This window comes from Tachypleus tridentatus, chromosome 10, assembly GCF_004210375.1.
Source record: "Tachypleus tridentatus isolate NWPU-2018 chromosome 10, ASM421037v1, whole genome shotgun sequence".
In the NCBI taxonomy this organism is placed as follows: Eukaryota; Metazoa; Arthropoda; class Merostomata; order Xiphosura; family Limulidae; genus Tachypleus; species Tachypleus tridentatus.
This window is the reverse complement of record NC_134834.1, coordinates 126,001,189-126,017,730: the sequence shown is the minus strand read 5'-3', so window position 1 is coordinate 126,017,730 and position 16,542 is coordinate 126,001,189. Positions and strand designations below refer to the sequence as shown.

Genomic DNA, 16,542 nt, shown 5'->3' with positions numbered 1-16,542 from the left:
TATATAAAAGAAGTTTGGTGGTAAGGGTACCATGTGTAATATATATATCTATATATGTATATATAAAAAGAAGTGGTGGTAAGGGTACCATGTGTAATATATATATCTATATATGTATATATAAAAGAAGTGGTGGTATGGGTACCATGTGTAATATATATATCTATATATTTATATTTTATATATGGCATTAGCAAAGAATTTAAAAAATCACGTGCATTAAATTAAAATATTTATATTAGGTTATGATGTTAATAAAATACCAAATTAAGCTCTGAATTTAAAAGAAAAGAAGTGCCTGTAGAAATAGGAATCACAAATATTTCTTTGGACATGTTATTTCATTAACAAGTTTACTTTATTAAGAAAATGTTTTATAGGGAAATACTTTATTCAAGTTAGTTGACTTGAATAGCATATAAAGTTATTATCAATGAACCAGTTTTCCTGAACATGCATGTTTACTAGCACAAAAGGGCTTAGTGACTTTAAAGTGTTTATTACTCAAACCTTTCTGTTTTTCAGCTTAAATCTTGCATATTTCTTGTTCATATATCTTATTAATGAATGTCATTTTTCTTTGCTTGAAATGTGGTTTGATTATATCAAGAACTGCTGGTGTTCAGTTAATGCTTAACATGATGACAATAAGCAACTATATTATTTTGAAGTTAATAAAATCACGTGTGTTAGGTTTGGTACATTGAACAAGTATTATGAATTTATTATGTGATTGTACAATGCTCTGAATTTTCCACAGGAGTAGTTTGTATGGATAACTATGACATAACAGCAAATGGTGTAAAAGATTTAATAGTTGGTCGGAATGATGGGGTCGGAAGTCTACAGTTGTGACGAAGAATGACGAACCCGCTCTGAGATATTCTTTGTAAGTGCTTTAAGTTTAATTTTCTGTCAGAGATAGGATGGATTTGTTCTTAACTTACAGGTTCGTTTAAAACTTACACTGCACCTCATTTTGTGAAAAGTTGTGCTTCCTGAAAAGTTTTGCTGATTATGACAGGTACCTGGTGGATATGCACAAATATAGTTTTGGTTTTGCTTCATCACGTAGGAACTCTGAGAAATAGACAGTTAACTGTTTACCAGCAGTAACATATTTAATTACGCTTATGTTTCTAATACGCTATTAAGTTCAACATAATTAAAGTGTTTTTCTCCTGATTTTGTTTGTATTCAATGTCCGTGCATCACGTTGCATTGTCCAACAGTAGTCAGCAAGTATTGACGGATTCCAGTTGCCCTGATATCATTTTTCCATTGCAGCAATGTCCTGGTGAAACTGAAGATTTTGATGAAACAGTACATGATGGGCAAATTTGATGTGATTTTCATGATCAGCAGCCAAAATCTATAAGAAACACTCAACAGTGTTCAAGAAGCAAAACTTTGTTGTGCAGTGTTATCACCTTAGTTCTGTGTAAAATGAGTGCCAGTGTGATTGTGTAATTTAATGGAGAATGCAATATTTTCCCCACACCACATGGTGATATTTATTGTGTAATTTCGTGATTTTCATATTAGATTAATATTCCACGAAGCTTGATCATGAGGGCACTCCACTTGTAATCTGTAAACAGCAGTTTGGAATCCCCATCATTTAACATGCTTGTCTTTTCTATCATTGGGGCATTGTGATGTTATGGTTAATCCCATTTTTATTGTTGGGACTTGTAATGCAATTAGCTCTCAAGTGAACTTTTGAGAAATTCAGCAAACAAACAACTCTTTTCCACAATTGCAACCATCTTACTTGTATATTACTGTCAAAGTAATGAAATGTGTTAAAAATAGTGTCAGCTGATATAGTTTAACCTCCTAACATAGTAGATATTATATATACATTTAGAAGAGTTTGTAGAAAAACATTTAGTTAAAGTCATCGTATTTGCTTATTGTTTTCTACTAAATGAGTAGCAATATAATTAGTACTGATATGTGGTCTTAAGTTTATTATAGAGCTGTGGAGAAAGGTGTAATTAATAGTGATATGTTGTTTTAATTTTTTTACAGAGCTGTGGAGAAAGCATCACCAATTCAGGGTGGTGTTGTTGGAAATGCTGGTTACGATGAGCTGTTGGCAACAACTTATACAGGTACGTTTAGACTTTATTGTGCTATATATTGAGTTATGCTTTTTTTCCTTCTATTTTCATGGTTGGAAATTTGTGATTATGTGGGTGACTTTTTGATGAAAAAGTGAATGTTCAAGTTTTAATACCCCTCAGTGTGAATTTCTGTACATTGTGAGGGGACCTTCCAGAGAAGGTTATGTACTTTCAGATTACCTCTTCTGGGATCTAACATACACCCACATGTTTGCCCTGCATGGCGACCCGTGAAGAGGAGGAGAGAATCCTGGTGGTTGAAGAGTCAAACTCTAGCACACCACTTTGGCCTTGAATTCTTATAGATGGGAGGTCTTGGGTGGCCCCCAGGGTCAGTCAGCTGGTCTGCTTTGGCTAGGGTCAACTAAGTACCAGTGTTGGATGTTCTCATCGGGTGTTGTGGACATTGTGTCTAATGCTGATGTTTGGTTATAGTGCTCACTAAACTCTGGTGTTGCTGCAGTATCCTTGTTTGGCATTATAGTGCATCCCCTGTAGGGCTTCATGGCGGATGGAGTCAGTGGGCACCAAAATAATCTTTTATTTTTTAGGGATCTCCCAACCCCAAATAAAAAATAAAATTATAAAAATAAAGACCTTAAGTATACAACCGTGTCTTGAAGATTCTGAACAGTAATCTTCAATTTCTTCAGTACTGTACTTCATGTTCTGATATTACATTTTACTAGAAAATCTTTAGGGCAACTGTCTCCTTTTTTTTTTATTCAGAAGGGAGTGGAGGGGCTTGCTGGCTCTCCTAAGCTAGTCAAAAGTGAACTCCTCTTGCAAAGCTATGTTCTGGGGTCTTCTTGGTGGGAAACATCCACTCTAAAACAGAGTGAACTACTCTTGCATTCAAAGGCTTATTGGGGATATATTGAGTTAGTCATTACAAGCTATTGTTGAGAAGGACTTGAAGGACATCTCTGAGTTAGAGATCCTTGCTGGTTTCTCCACCAAAGGAGCTTTTGCAGTGAGATGGAATTATGATGCTGACCAGTGTCCTATTGTGACATTTACATCACCATGTCCACCTGCCACTATCAAGGTGGATTATCTAAATTGCAAGGTGTAGCTGTATATTCCAAACCCTCCCAGATGTTTCCAGTGTCAGCGGTTTGGGCACTCAGAGACGTCATGGTTCCTTGACGTGTTTGTTGCAGTGGCAAGGACCTTGATTTTTTCAGTGCAAAATGGGTCCTTGTTGTGCTAATTATGGTGGCTCTCACCCCTCTTACTTTTGTTCTTGCCCTAGGTGGATATAGGAAAAAGTGGTACAGCATTTGCAAATGGTTCATAGCATTTCTTACCTCAAGACTTGAAAGTTACTATCCACCACTTCATCTCGGACGTATGCTACTGCACTTTGTTCCACTGTTACAATGGGGAGTGCAGATAGATCTCTCTGTATCTTCAATTGAATCATTTTCAAACCATATGAAGAAGCTTTTGCTCTCTTTAGTTAAGAGAGTTGGCAAGTCAATGTCAACACCTATCTCTATCCCCACCAGGATCCACCTTCTTTGACTTCAGCTTTTGGTGCTTCCTCAGGTCTGTCTTCTTTGACCCAGAGAAACAGAATGATTATTTTTTTACACCCTTAGTCACTGGAATTTTCATCTACTGACAGAGATCTGCACACTCAACCCAGGCAGGATCCATTGAGGTCAATAGACCTTCAAATAAAGAGAAACAACATGGTTGAAAGCAGAAGGGCTCTCTGTCCAGTTTTCCTTCACCTAAATAGAAATGGCTACTTTAATACAGAGGAGCTGTCGAGTTTTTTATTCTAATTTGGATGACATCAAAACATTGATTGATTCTTACCATCCTGTATCTTTGTCTTTCCTTACAGGAAACATTTGTGAAACCTGCTGATACAGTCACCTTTTGTCAGTTTTCTTTGTCAAGAAATGACAGGCTATGGGATGGCCAAGTGCATGGAAGGGTAGCACTGCTGGTTGATTAGCATGTACTAGTACTATCTTTGCAACTTGATACACACTTGGAGGCTGTAACCATCCATGTTTTCTTGAGTCATTACCATCACTGTTTGTTCTCTACCTGTCTCCTGAGGAGGCCTATGATCAGTCAGACCTTGATGCTCTTGTTGAACAGTTACTGTCTCCTGGGGGACTTCAGTGGACATAATCCCCTCTGTGGTGGTACTGATATTGATGGGAGGGCTCATTCTGTAGTGTATGCTCTAAGATCATAACCTTTCTCTCCTGTGTACAGTCTTTTACTGCTATTGCTCTCTACCTGCTCCCATTTGCTTTTTTTTTTAATTTCTCTTGGGAGGTTGACAGTGACTCACAGGGCAGTGATTATTTTCTTACTATACTGAGAGGGTTTGGCCATGGTCATTGCAACCAAATCTGCATGCCACAGTGGAAGCTGGACCAGGCCAACTGGCCATCTTTCACTCCTCTTTCAGAACGTGATCCTGCCATTGTGTGTAAATCATTGATAGATAACTCTGTGGCAGCAATAACTGACTGTATTGTCCAAGCAGCTACTCAGTCTATTCCTAAAGCCTTGATATGTTTCCCTTGGTATCCTCATTTATGATGAAACCCAGTCTGACACATGCAGTGGAAGGCTCAAAAACTCATTTTGTCTGGCCTGCCAGCAGCTAGCCACTTGCAAATAAAAGTGACATTTCCTCAAATGTCCAACTGTCACAACAAAATAAATCACACTGGTGGTCACTTTGAGCTGGCAAACACAACACGCTATGATAAAAGAAACAAGGCTGTCATGGCATATTTTAACCAATAGGAAAATTCTTCTTTTGTTCTTGCTGCCCTTTTATTTATATCTATGAAAGCATTAGGATTTTGAAAACAAGTACAGACTTAGCCCTTGTCCTATCGACTCATCTTGTAAATTCAGCGGCCTAGGGTTACCGCTTCAGCAAACTCATTTCTCTTAGTAGTCGGCGGTATGCTTTTCAAACTCGCTCTTAGGTAAGTGTCGGCAAACGTGACGTTTCAATATATTTTGTTTGTGCATTCTTGGACCAGTACAATACTTTTCTCACAGTGTTCTGTGTTTTCCTTTTCAGATCCTGTTTTTTTCACCCATCATTATGGCTGCTTTTAAAAGAAGAAAAGTTGACTCTGAGTGTCGTACTTTCTAAATGAAGAATGGGGAGAAAAGTACTTCTTTGTGGAAACCAGAAAGCTACTTGTGTGATATGCTCTAAAAGTGTTGCCGTTTTGAAAGAGTACAATCTTCGGCGTCACTATGAAACAAAACATCTATCAACATATTTGAAATTTTCAGGAAAGTTTCGTTCTGAGAAATTTGAATCCATGAAACGTGTTTTTGAATCTCAAAAGAATCTCTTCACAAGAAAGTTTGCTGAAAATGAATCTGTCACTCATACAAGTTACGAAATAGTGCATAGGATGGCAGAGCGAGGAAAACCTTTTACTGACGGCAACTTCATCAAAGAATGTATGATGGAAGCAGCAAATGAACTTTGTCCTGAAAAAGCCAATTTCTTTGAAAGTATCAGCCTTTCAGCAACTTCAGTTGTACGGAGAGCAGAAGAACTTGGAGAGAACATCGTATTACAGATACAACAAAAAGCTAGAATCTTCCTATGGTATTCTCTGGCACTGGATGAGTCTACTGATATCTCGAGTATGTCACAACTTATCGTGTTCATTTGTTGAGTTAATTTTGACTTTCATATCACGGAAGAACAACTGGAGAAGACATTTTCATGGAAGTGAATAAAACTTTGCAAGACTATAACCTTCAGTGGAATCAGCTTAGAGGTGTAACAGTTTATGGAGGAAAAAACATGGCTGGAGTAAAAAAGGGTCTGGTGGGGCTGATCAGGAAACAGTTGGAAGATCTTCAACTCCCAAGTGCTCTGTTCATACACTGTATCATACATCAGCAAGCACTCTGTGGAAAAGACTTAGATATTTCTTGTGTACTGAAACCAGTCATTTCTGCAGTGAACTTTATTCGCATCATGCACTTAATCAAGGCGTTTCTTGAAATTGATTCGGATTTCTGTGACTTGCCTTATCACATGGCGTGAGGTGGCTCAGCTGCGTAAAGTCTTGTCTCGTTTTTTATAAGCTGAGAAGAGAAATAGATATATTTCTTATCGAGAAATATAGAGCCATCCACTTCTGTCGGATCCAACCTGGTTGTCAAAGTTGCCATTTTTGGTCGACATCACATCCCACATGAATGAATTGAACTTGAAATTTCAGGGGATGAATAACCTTGTCTGTGATTTCTATAGAATCATTAAAGGATTTCAGAGAAAGCTGTCATTGTTTGAAGCACATTTGGAAGGAGGAAACCTCTCATTTTCAGTGTTTCAATGAGTTTCATGTTGGAATTGCAGAAGATGTCAATCTGGTGTTTCAGAAAAAGATTATTGGTGATTTAAATAAACAATTTTAGACAGATTTTTGGATCTTGACAGGATCGAAAGTAACATTCTCCTTTTTCAGAATCCTTTTGATTGTGTCATTGATGACGTGCCCGAGGAACTTCAGCTGGAGGAAATTGATTTGCAAGGAAATGACTTGTTGAAAGCAAAACACAGAGAGGGGCAACTTATTGAATTTTACAGCTGCATACCTGAAAATGATTTTCCAAAGCTGAAGCAGTTTGCATCTGGTATGGCATCAGTGTTTGGAACAACTTATGTCTGTGAAGAAGCATTTTCAAAAATGAAGTATGTGAAGTCGGTACATAGATCAAGGTTGACTGATGAACATTTGAAAGCAATTCTAATGATTGGATGCAGCAATTCAAAACTGAACATTGAAGATATTTTGAAAGCCAAATGCCAATTTCATAAATCTCGCTAACTTTTTTGCAGCTTAGTGAAATTGAGATATGTACTCACTATGTATGTGCAATGTGACAATTGTTTTTGTTAGTGTCACCTTCTTTGATAACCCTTTGGTAAATAAAAATGTTGGTTGTATTTCTGTTTGCTTTTTATTATATGTGTGCATTGCATGCTACTCCCACATGGCTAATGTGGCATCCTAAACTTAGTGTTAAGTCTTTTACAGAGAGCTTTCGTTCTAGCTTATGAGTATTGAACATAATGATCATACGGCCTGCGCTTCTCATTCCTCAAGTAATCTGGCCCCTTGTGGAAAAACGTTTGGTGACCCCTGTTTTAAGCCATCAAGACTCAAGCAGAGAGATCACCTCTTTCATTTTTGGCTGATCATCTCTCCGAGAATAATTGCCCTTTTATGCTGGTCAAATTCAAGCTTGCTCTTCATCAGTCTGGCAGTACATCAGTCAGACCTGATGGTATTCACTACAAGATGCTGAGTCATCTCTCTCCTGCCTCTCTTTCTGTTCTTCTGGTTGTTTTTAACCGAATTTGGCAGGAGAATGTTTTTTTCTGATGCTTGACACCATGCTGTTGTCTTCCCTTTTTCTAAGCCTGGGAAGGTTCCCAAGATTCCTTCAAACTACAATCAGATTGCTTTGACGAGACATCTGTAAGATCTGAGAGAGGGATGGTTGATGCTCATCTTGTTTGGTTCCTTGAATCAAACAACCTTCTCTTTCCCACCCAGTGTTGGTTCCAATGACAGAGCTCCACCATGGACCACCTGATTTAACTTGAAACGTCAATCAGGGAAGCCTTTCTCAAGCAACAACACCTTGTTTCTCTATTTTTTTACCTTGAGAAAGCCTGTGATATTATATGGAGGTATGGCATTCTGCGAGACCTTCACTCATAGAGTTGCGTGGTCATTTGCCCATTTTTAATTAAACATTTTTAATGGACCAGTGATTCGAAGTTTGTGTAGGTTTGACACTTTGTCACAGGAACTTGGAGTTCTATTAGGGCTGTGTATTGAGTGTCACACTTTTTATTATAAAGATTAATGCCATTATTGGACAACTCCCACCTACAGTTGCAGCAGTCTCTATGCCAACGACTTCCACATCTTGTGTCAGTCGTTGAGCATGAGGTTTATTGAGCAGCAGCCACAAACTCCCCTCAGTTATTTATTGAAGTGTACCACAACAAATGGTTTTATCTTTTCTTGCTCTAAAACTGTGTACATGCACATCTGCTGCTAACAGGGCATTCACCTCATTCCCAAGCTCCATCTTAGAAGTTGGGCTTTCTGTGGATCTCTGAGGTGAAACTTTTGGGACTTATCTTTGACCATAAGCTGACCTTTATTCTACACATCAGGTAGCTATGTGTCAAGTGTACAAGGGCACTGAACATCCTCTATATCCTTTCTTCCACCTCTTGGGAGCAGATTGATGCTCTGTGCTAAAAATCTATTGTGCCCTTATTCAATCAAAACTAGACTATGGGTCTATGGCTCTGTCGGGACCTTGGCCTCGAAGATGTTGGACCCTGTTCACCATCAGAGGCTTTCCATGCTTCTCCAGTTCATAGTTTGTACTTTGAGTCTCATGAATGTCCTCTACACCTCTGCCGTATGCATCTGTCTTTACTGTGTGTGGGAAAACTCTGATACTTACTACAGTATCCCATCTGGAGTTGTTTTTTCCTTCCTAAGTGGACCATGTTTTACAGAATAGATGGTCTGCCATTGCTCCTTTTGGCTTTTGTTTCCAGACACAGTTGGATGAATTGGGTATGTCCTTGGATGACATTGCTGTCTCCATAGGTTAGCCCATCCCACCATGTCTTATTAACATCCCCAAGTGTGACCTTTCTTTGAGTTATCTGAAGAAGGCAGATACTCCTGATTGGAAGTATTGTTCTTCTATTTACCCAATATCTTTCAAACCATTCTTCCATTCCCATTTATATACATGGTTTGAAATCAGATGACTCTGTGGACTTTGCCATGGTTTGTTGTGGTTAGGTGGTTGCACACATGATCACTTCTACACTTTCTGTATGCCTTTTTTTTTTTCCTGGATAGCATAGAAACTATGCAGTACACAAACTGTACTATTTATACCAATTTACTTAGCTTTCTACTGGCCCTGGAATTGCTTGACTTTAGTTCTCACCCTATTCTAGTTTATATTCAAAACCAGCTGGCTCATTTCTTTTTATCATCTATTTGTATCCAGTACTTATGTATACCAGGCCACGTTGGTATTTGTGGGAACAAGCTAACTGACACCGCAGCTGAGTATGTCTCATCTTGTACTATCATTGCTGTGCCTGTCCACTACATGGATTACAGTCCTGTGTACTATCATCACTGTGCCTGTCCCGTACATGGATTACAGTCCTGTGTACTATCATTGTTGTGCCTGTCCCTTACATGGATTACAGTCCTGTGTACTATCATTGTTGTGCCTGTCCCCACATGGATTACAGTCCTGTGTACTATCATTGTTGTGCCTGTCCCTTACATGGATTACAGTCCTGTGTACTATCATTGTTGTGCCTGTCCCTTACATGGATTACAGTCCTGTGTTTTAGGCTTGGCTCTGTGCCAGTTGGCAGTTGACTTGGAGTGAGCAACGTGGTAACAAGCTTTTTCAGATAAAAACCTTTTATTAGATTTTGGCCATCTTGCTTCTGTAAGGATCAGAAGGAGGAAGTTGTCCTTGCTAGACTACTCATTAGTCACAGTTTTTTAACATGTCATTTTCTTTTATCTTGTACTGATGCACTAATGTGTGGTCTGATTGACACTGGAGTCACAATAGCCCACATTTTACTGTCATAACGTCATTATTACTGTGAGTGATAGCATCATTTAAGACATTTTTACCAGGGGTTCACACTTGACATTGAACAGTGTCATTGGTGATGGTGACACTGTCCACCTTAGTTGTGTTTCTAAATTTTAAAGGCCATTAGGCTTTTAACTCAATTACATTTTTAATTTTTAGGTATTCTAAATGTCAGATGGTTTTCAATCTCCAATTCTATCAGGTCTACTAAAATCCTTTCGTATTCTTTGGCCCAAATAATCTTTCCAGTTTCTGAATTGTGATTTTACAGTTGTTTTAAATGCATTGGATCATCTGCCTTTTGAGTGCTTAGGTTCATATTGTGTTTTTTTACCTTTCTCTTAAATGTTTTTTTTTTCCTGTGGATATGTTTGTTTAGAGTTGTCTGCAATCCACGTGTATAGGACTCTCATAATTCCTGCTTTACCCTTAGAGGTAAATTCCCAAGACTAGCAGAAAAAGATATTTCTTACCAATTCATTTGCTAGCCATTCCTCACCTTCATGACCACTCTGATCCCAATTTTTATCTCCTGTCATGGCCCTGAAGGGCTAGTTTGTGACTGCTTTTGAATACCTTCCTATTTTATTATTTACATGACTTGAAAGTATCCTCTTTTGAGGGATTTTAACTATCTCCTGTAGTTGTTTTGACCACATCTGTTAGAGATGAGTATTTTTTTCAGTTATATACTTTTAATTACAGAGTCCATTTATTTTTCATTAAATCTGACTCTGTGGTGGATATTTCCCAGGCAGGTATGCTTTCTTTTCTTAATTTCACACTAGCAACCACTTTCATTGTAATTACTACTGGTTGCAAGGTGGGATGTAGGTAATATGATCCCTTAATTCCAATCCTGAGTTGTGGAACCTCTGTTATTCAATTGAGTTTGTCCTATACTGATTATTACTCATATTCTATTCCCTCATTTATAATAGGAACTAATATCCAGGTGAAGAGCATACCTGTTCTGGATGTAGTCAGTTCCTCCTCTCATGTACCATTTTTATCTTGAGAAAGTGATCAAGTTATCAGGATGAGTATACAGTACCTTGATAGAGGGTTCATTGATGTTGGTAGAGAAATTAAAGTTTGCTTGACATTCGAGTGGGGTATAAAAGTGAGTTTTCTCAATGCTTAGGTAGGCAAAGAGGGAAACCCTGGAGATCAAGAAATAGTTATAGTGTCAGTGAAGGTAAGTGTTATTGTAAATATATTTTCAATTTAGAAAAATGTTAACTTTCCAGTTATGAACTGTCTTTATTGGGTTGATTATGTTAGAGTAAATTAGCAAGTCTGTGTTAGAGTTAATTTTGTTAAATCTTAATTGTTTGTGAAAAAAAAGACAATAATTTTATAGTTGTAGATATAATTCATATATTTCTTTATACTTTTTTTGTATATAGGTTTGTACTTATAAATTTGTGTGTGTGCATGTACTTACAGATGTGTTCTATTTATATATGTATATATCATTAACAGATTACTTATCTGTATGTATTATATTTATGGATGTGTTTCTGTTAAATTAATGGTGTGTGTGTATAATTACAGGTGTGTTTCTATTCTGTTTTATACATGTAGTGTCTGTAGACCTGTAGAGGTTACTTTAAAATGACTTTTTATTGTATAATTTAACTTAGAGAAGCAGTTCTTCTGATGACGTATAAACCAAGGCTTATGTACTACCCACACACCAAGGGTTGATCATACAAGTGTTCATACCCTTTTTGTTTACAGGTTTACACAAACTACACGTTTAAAACTGTTAAATGTGGATAGTCATTTCCATATTTCTTCATGAGTAAAAGATTGCTGTGTCTCTTCATATATGTATCACATGTATAATGCTGGTCATTCTGTGGTTGCTTGTGGTCATTGTTGTATTCATATCTGTACAGGCTGGGTCTTTGGCCTCTCTTCTGAACCCTCAGAAAAACGACTTGATCCAAATTACCTATTGATTTCTCAGGACTCGGCACAGAGAATCTACAAGTTAAGGTATTAGATGTACATTTTATAGATCCAGAAACACTCAGTTTGTTGCTCGGTGCTTCTGTAATGTTTCTTTTGTAAGATTCACTTGCAGCTAGAAATCAGTGCACAAAATTCTGCATGTTTGTTTGACCTTTTGCTTGTTATATTTGTAAGGGCAGTTTTGGGAAGAGTTCAATTAGCCTGGAGTATATTTACAACATTAGAATTTTACAAACCAGGAATATGGAACAATTTTTATCAAGTGTTGCATTTACTTTCGTGGAAGACAATTGAGAAATCTGTAAATTGTTTGAGAGTGTAAAACTGTGATTACCAGACAGTTAAAGAAAATTAAAATGTATTTTCATTTACAAATTAATGGCAGTAAAAGTGATTTATTATTAAGTATAAAGCCAAACACAATGAGCTATGTGCTCACTCTGGGTATTAAAATATGACTCTGGGTTGATTTATTATTATTTTATGGTAAAAATTGTGACCAATGTTACTTTAAGGCAGTCTGTTTTAATATTTGGTTTCCTTGTTAAAGTATGTGTATTTTGCTTAAGTTTGAACAACATGTTTATTTCATTTGATTTAGTTATCAATATTTTGTTTCTTGAACTTGTCACTTATTTCTTTATAGATTATTATTTTAGCTGTTTTTACTTAACAATGAACAAAAATGTCTTGATAGTTCAATTTTAACTTATAAGACACAAGATGGAATTTTGAGCGCACAAAATATAATTTTGTAGGTTATGCATGTTTTATGTGAATTATTTTATACAACATACTATCTGTGTTCTGGATTGATTGTGACTGGTTTAGAATGTCAACTCACTGGACATGTTTTGTGTTTATTTGTTCAGGTGTAATATTTGGTTTGAGCACTAAATCACCGCTTAAGCCCCTACATCAGCCGAGCATCTTTTATGATTGCTCCAGAGATTCAACAGAAGATTCTTAGTTTAAAGTATGTTAATGTTAGATTCTTTAGTCTTTACTTAGTTTATCAGCTTTTTACAAGTAAATAAACATATCATACACTTCTACATAATCATACATTTTTGTAGTTTTATGTTTTTAAAACTGATCTTTCATTTTACTTGTTAGAGATTTCTAAGTAAAAGTAAGAATGTACTTTTTAATTTCATAATATGTCATGACATTATGGAGTTTAATAAGAGTTCAAATATAAATAATAAATATAAATATAAATAATAAATATACTTCCTCTGGGTGAAAATACATAACTTAAAGAATGAAAAATAATATGCAGGGGGTTGGACAAAAAACAGCTTTCTTGGAAAATGTTCATTTGTTATATATTTTATCAGATAACAGAAAAATATGTAAAACTATATGTTTTTAGAAAGCACTCAACGAGATCTGTTTAAATAATATTTCAAATCTTAATTTTAACACTGGCTTTTGTAATCACCTGAACTTTTCATAACTTTAGTTACATTTTATTATAACAAGTGTTGTGCATCTGCTGTAGTTTATTATAACAAGTGTTGTGCATCTGCTGTAGTTTGTTATAACAAGTGTTGTGCACCTGTTGTAGTTTGTTATAACAAGTGTTTGTGCACCTGTTGTAGTTTGTTATAACAAGTGTTGTGCACCTGTTGTAGTTTGTTATAACAAGTGTTGTGCACCTTCTGTAGTTTGTTATAACAAGTGTTGTGCACCTTCTGTAGTTTGTTATAACAAGTGTTGTGCACCTGTTGTAGTTTGTTATAACAAGTGTTGTGCACCTGTTGTAGTTTGTTATAACAAGTGTTGTGCACCTGTTGTAGTTTGTTATAACAAGTGTTGTGCACCTGCTGTAGTTTGTTATAACAAGTGTTCTGCACCTGCTGTAGTTTGTTATAACAAGTGTTCTGCACCTGCTGTAGTTTGTTATAACAAGTGTTCTGCACCTGCTGTAGTTTGTTATAACAAGTGTTCTGCACCTGCTGTAGTTTGTTATAACAAGTGTTGTGCACCTGGTGTAGTTTAGTAGATCTTCTTATTCCAGTTAATTACTAAATCATTCAACAAGTTTCTCGGTAACTGTGGAGTTGTTAGAAGATATCTTAAAAATAAGAGACTTGATGTTATGGAAAGGCCAGATCAATCACCTGGTATCAATTATATTGAAAATTTATAAGTTGAGTTAAACTGATTAATAAAAGATTGCAAGTCAGACACAGGAGGTGAATGTTTTGAAGTACTCTAAGAATAGCAGTCAGTCAGTTGGGAATATTTCTACAAACTTACTGAATGCTTGCCACGTTGATGTGAAACAGTACTGAAATCTAAAGGAATGTTGACTCAATATTAACTTGTGAAACTGGTTTGTGTTATTTTGAGTTTCATTTTTGCATTTGATTATTGCAGAGAAACTTGTTTGATAATTTTATGAGCTAAGTGGAACAAGAAGGTGTAAGAAACTGCTACAGCAACAGAACACTTGTTATAACAAAATGTAACTAAACTTAAGATAGTTACAAATGCCAGTGTTAAAATTACGATTTAAGATCATATTTAAACAAATCTCGTCGAGTACGTTCTACAAACCTGTAGTTATACATATTTCTCTCTTATCTAATAAATGATACAAAAAATTAAAAACGATTTCAAGGGTCTTTGAATGAGATTAAATTTACATTTAATTTTATAGAGCAGAGGTTGATGAACTTCAGGAACAAGTAATTAAAGAGAGAGAACAGTATCAGCTGTCGACCCAGTCTGAGCTTGGAGGAATATCTGCTGTTCCTTATTTCAGTATCAATGACAACTTTTATCTAAACCATGAAGATGCATCATATCTGTTAACAATCGAAGTGCAAACAGCTATTGATAATGTTCTTATCCAGGTGTGTTCACTTAAAACTACAGGTTACAGCTGTTGATAATATTCTTATCCAGGTGTGTTCACTGTTAAAACTGTAGGTTACAGCCATTGATAATGTTCTTATCCAGGTGTATACACTGTTAAAACTGTAGGTTACAGCCATTGATAATTTTCTTATCCAGGTGTGTTCACTGTTAAAACTGTAGGTTACAGCCATTGATAATTTTCTTATCCAGGTGTGTTCACTGTTAAAACTGTAGGTTACAGCCATTGATAATGTTCTTATCCAGGTGTGTTCACTGTTAAAACTGTAGGTTACAGCCATTGATAATGTTCTTATCCAGGTGTATACACTATTAAAACTGTAGGTTACAGCCATTGATAATGTTGTTATCCAGGTGTGTTCACTGATAAAACTGTAGGTTACAGCCATTGATAATGTTCTTATCCAGGTGTATACACTATTAAAACTGTAGGTTACAGCCATTGATAATGTTCTTATCCAGGTGTATACACTATTAAAACTGTAGGTTACAGCTGTTGATAATGTTTTTATCCAGGTGTGTTCACTGTTAAAACTGTAGGTTACAGCTGTTGATAATGTTTTTATCCAGGTGTGTTCACTGTTAAAACTGCAGGTTACAGCTATTGATAATGTTGTTATCCACGTGTATACACTGTTAAAACTGTAGGTTACAGCCATTGATAATGTTGTTATCCAGTTGTGTTCACTTAAAACTGTAGGTTACAGCTGTTGATAATGTTCTTATCCAGGTGTGTTCACTGTTAAAACTGTAGGTTACAGCTATTGATAATTTTCTTATTCAGGTGTATACACTATTAAAACTGTAGGTTACAGCCATTGATAATGTTTTTATCCAGGTCTGTTCACTGTTAAAACTGTAGGTTACAGCTGTTGATAATGTTCTTATCCAGGTGTGTTCACTGTTAAAACTGTAGGTTACAGCTATTGATAATTTTCTTATCCAGGTGTATACACTATTAAAACTGTAGGTTACAGCTGTTGATAATGTTCTTATCCAGGTGTGTTCACTGTTAAAACTGTAGGTTACAGCCATTGATAATGTTCTTATCCAGGTGTATACACTGTTAAAACTGTAGGTTACAGCCATTGATAATTTTCTTATCCAGGTGTATACACTGTTAAAACTGTAGGTTACAGCCATTGATAATTTTCTTATCCAGGTGTATACACTGTTAAAACTGTAGGTTACAGCCATTGATAATTTTCTTATCCAGGTGTATACACTATTAAAACTGTAGGTTACAGCCATTGATAATGTTGTTATCCAGGTGTGTTCACTGATAAAACTGTAGGTTACAGCCATTGATAATGTTCTTATCCAGGTGTATACACTATTAAAACTGTAGGTTACAGCCATTGATAATGTTGTTATCCAGTTGTGTTCACTTAAAACTGTAGGTTACAGCTGTTGATAATGTTCTTATCCAGGTGTGTTCACTGTTAAAACTGTAGGTTACAGCTATTGATAATTTTCTTATCCAGGTGTATACACTATTAAAACTGTAGGTTACAGCCATTGATAATGTTTTTATCCAGGTCTGTTCACTGTTAAAACTGTAGGTTACAGCTGTTGATAATGTTCTTATCCAGGTGTGTTCACTGTTAAAACTGTAGGTTACAGCTATTGATAATTTTCTTATCCAGGTGTATACACTATTAAAACTGTAGGTTACAGCCATTGATAATGTTTTTATCCAGGTCTGTTCACTGATAAAACTGTAGGTTACAGCCATTGATAATGTTCTTATCCAGGTGTATACACTATTAAAACTGTAGGTTACAGCCATTGATAATGTTCTTATCCAGGTGTATACACTATTAAAACTGTAGGTTACAGCTGTTGATAATGTTCTTAT

The 16,542-nt window shown here is 36.1% G+C and overlaps 1 pseudogene across 1 annotated transcript in view; it reads left to right on the top strand.

The window, feature by feature from the left end:
• The first annotated feature begins 926 nt into the window (after nucleotides 1-926).
• LOC143228482 (BBSome complex member BBS7-like) overlaps nucleotides 927-16,542 on the top strand; it is a 32,848-nt pseudogene continuing 17,232 nt past the window's right edge. The window contains exons 1-4 of the transcript XR_013015341.1: nucleotides 927-949; nucleotides 2,035-2,117; nucleotides 11,723-11,822; nucleotides 14,467-14,662. The product of XR_013015341.1 is annotated as a BBSome complex member BBS7-like (transcript). The remainder of the gene's footprint in view (nucleotides 950-2,034; nucleotides 2,118-11,722; nucleotides 11,823-14,466; nucleotides 14,663-16,542) is intronic.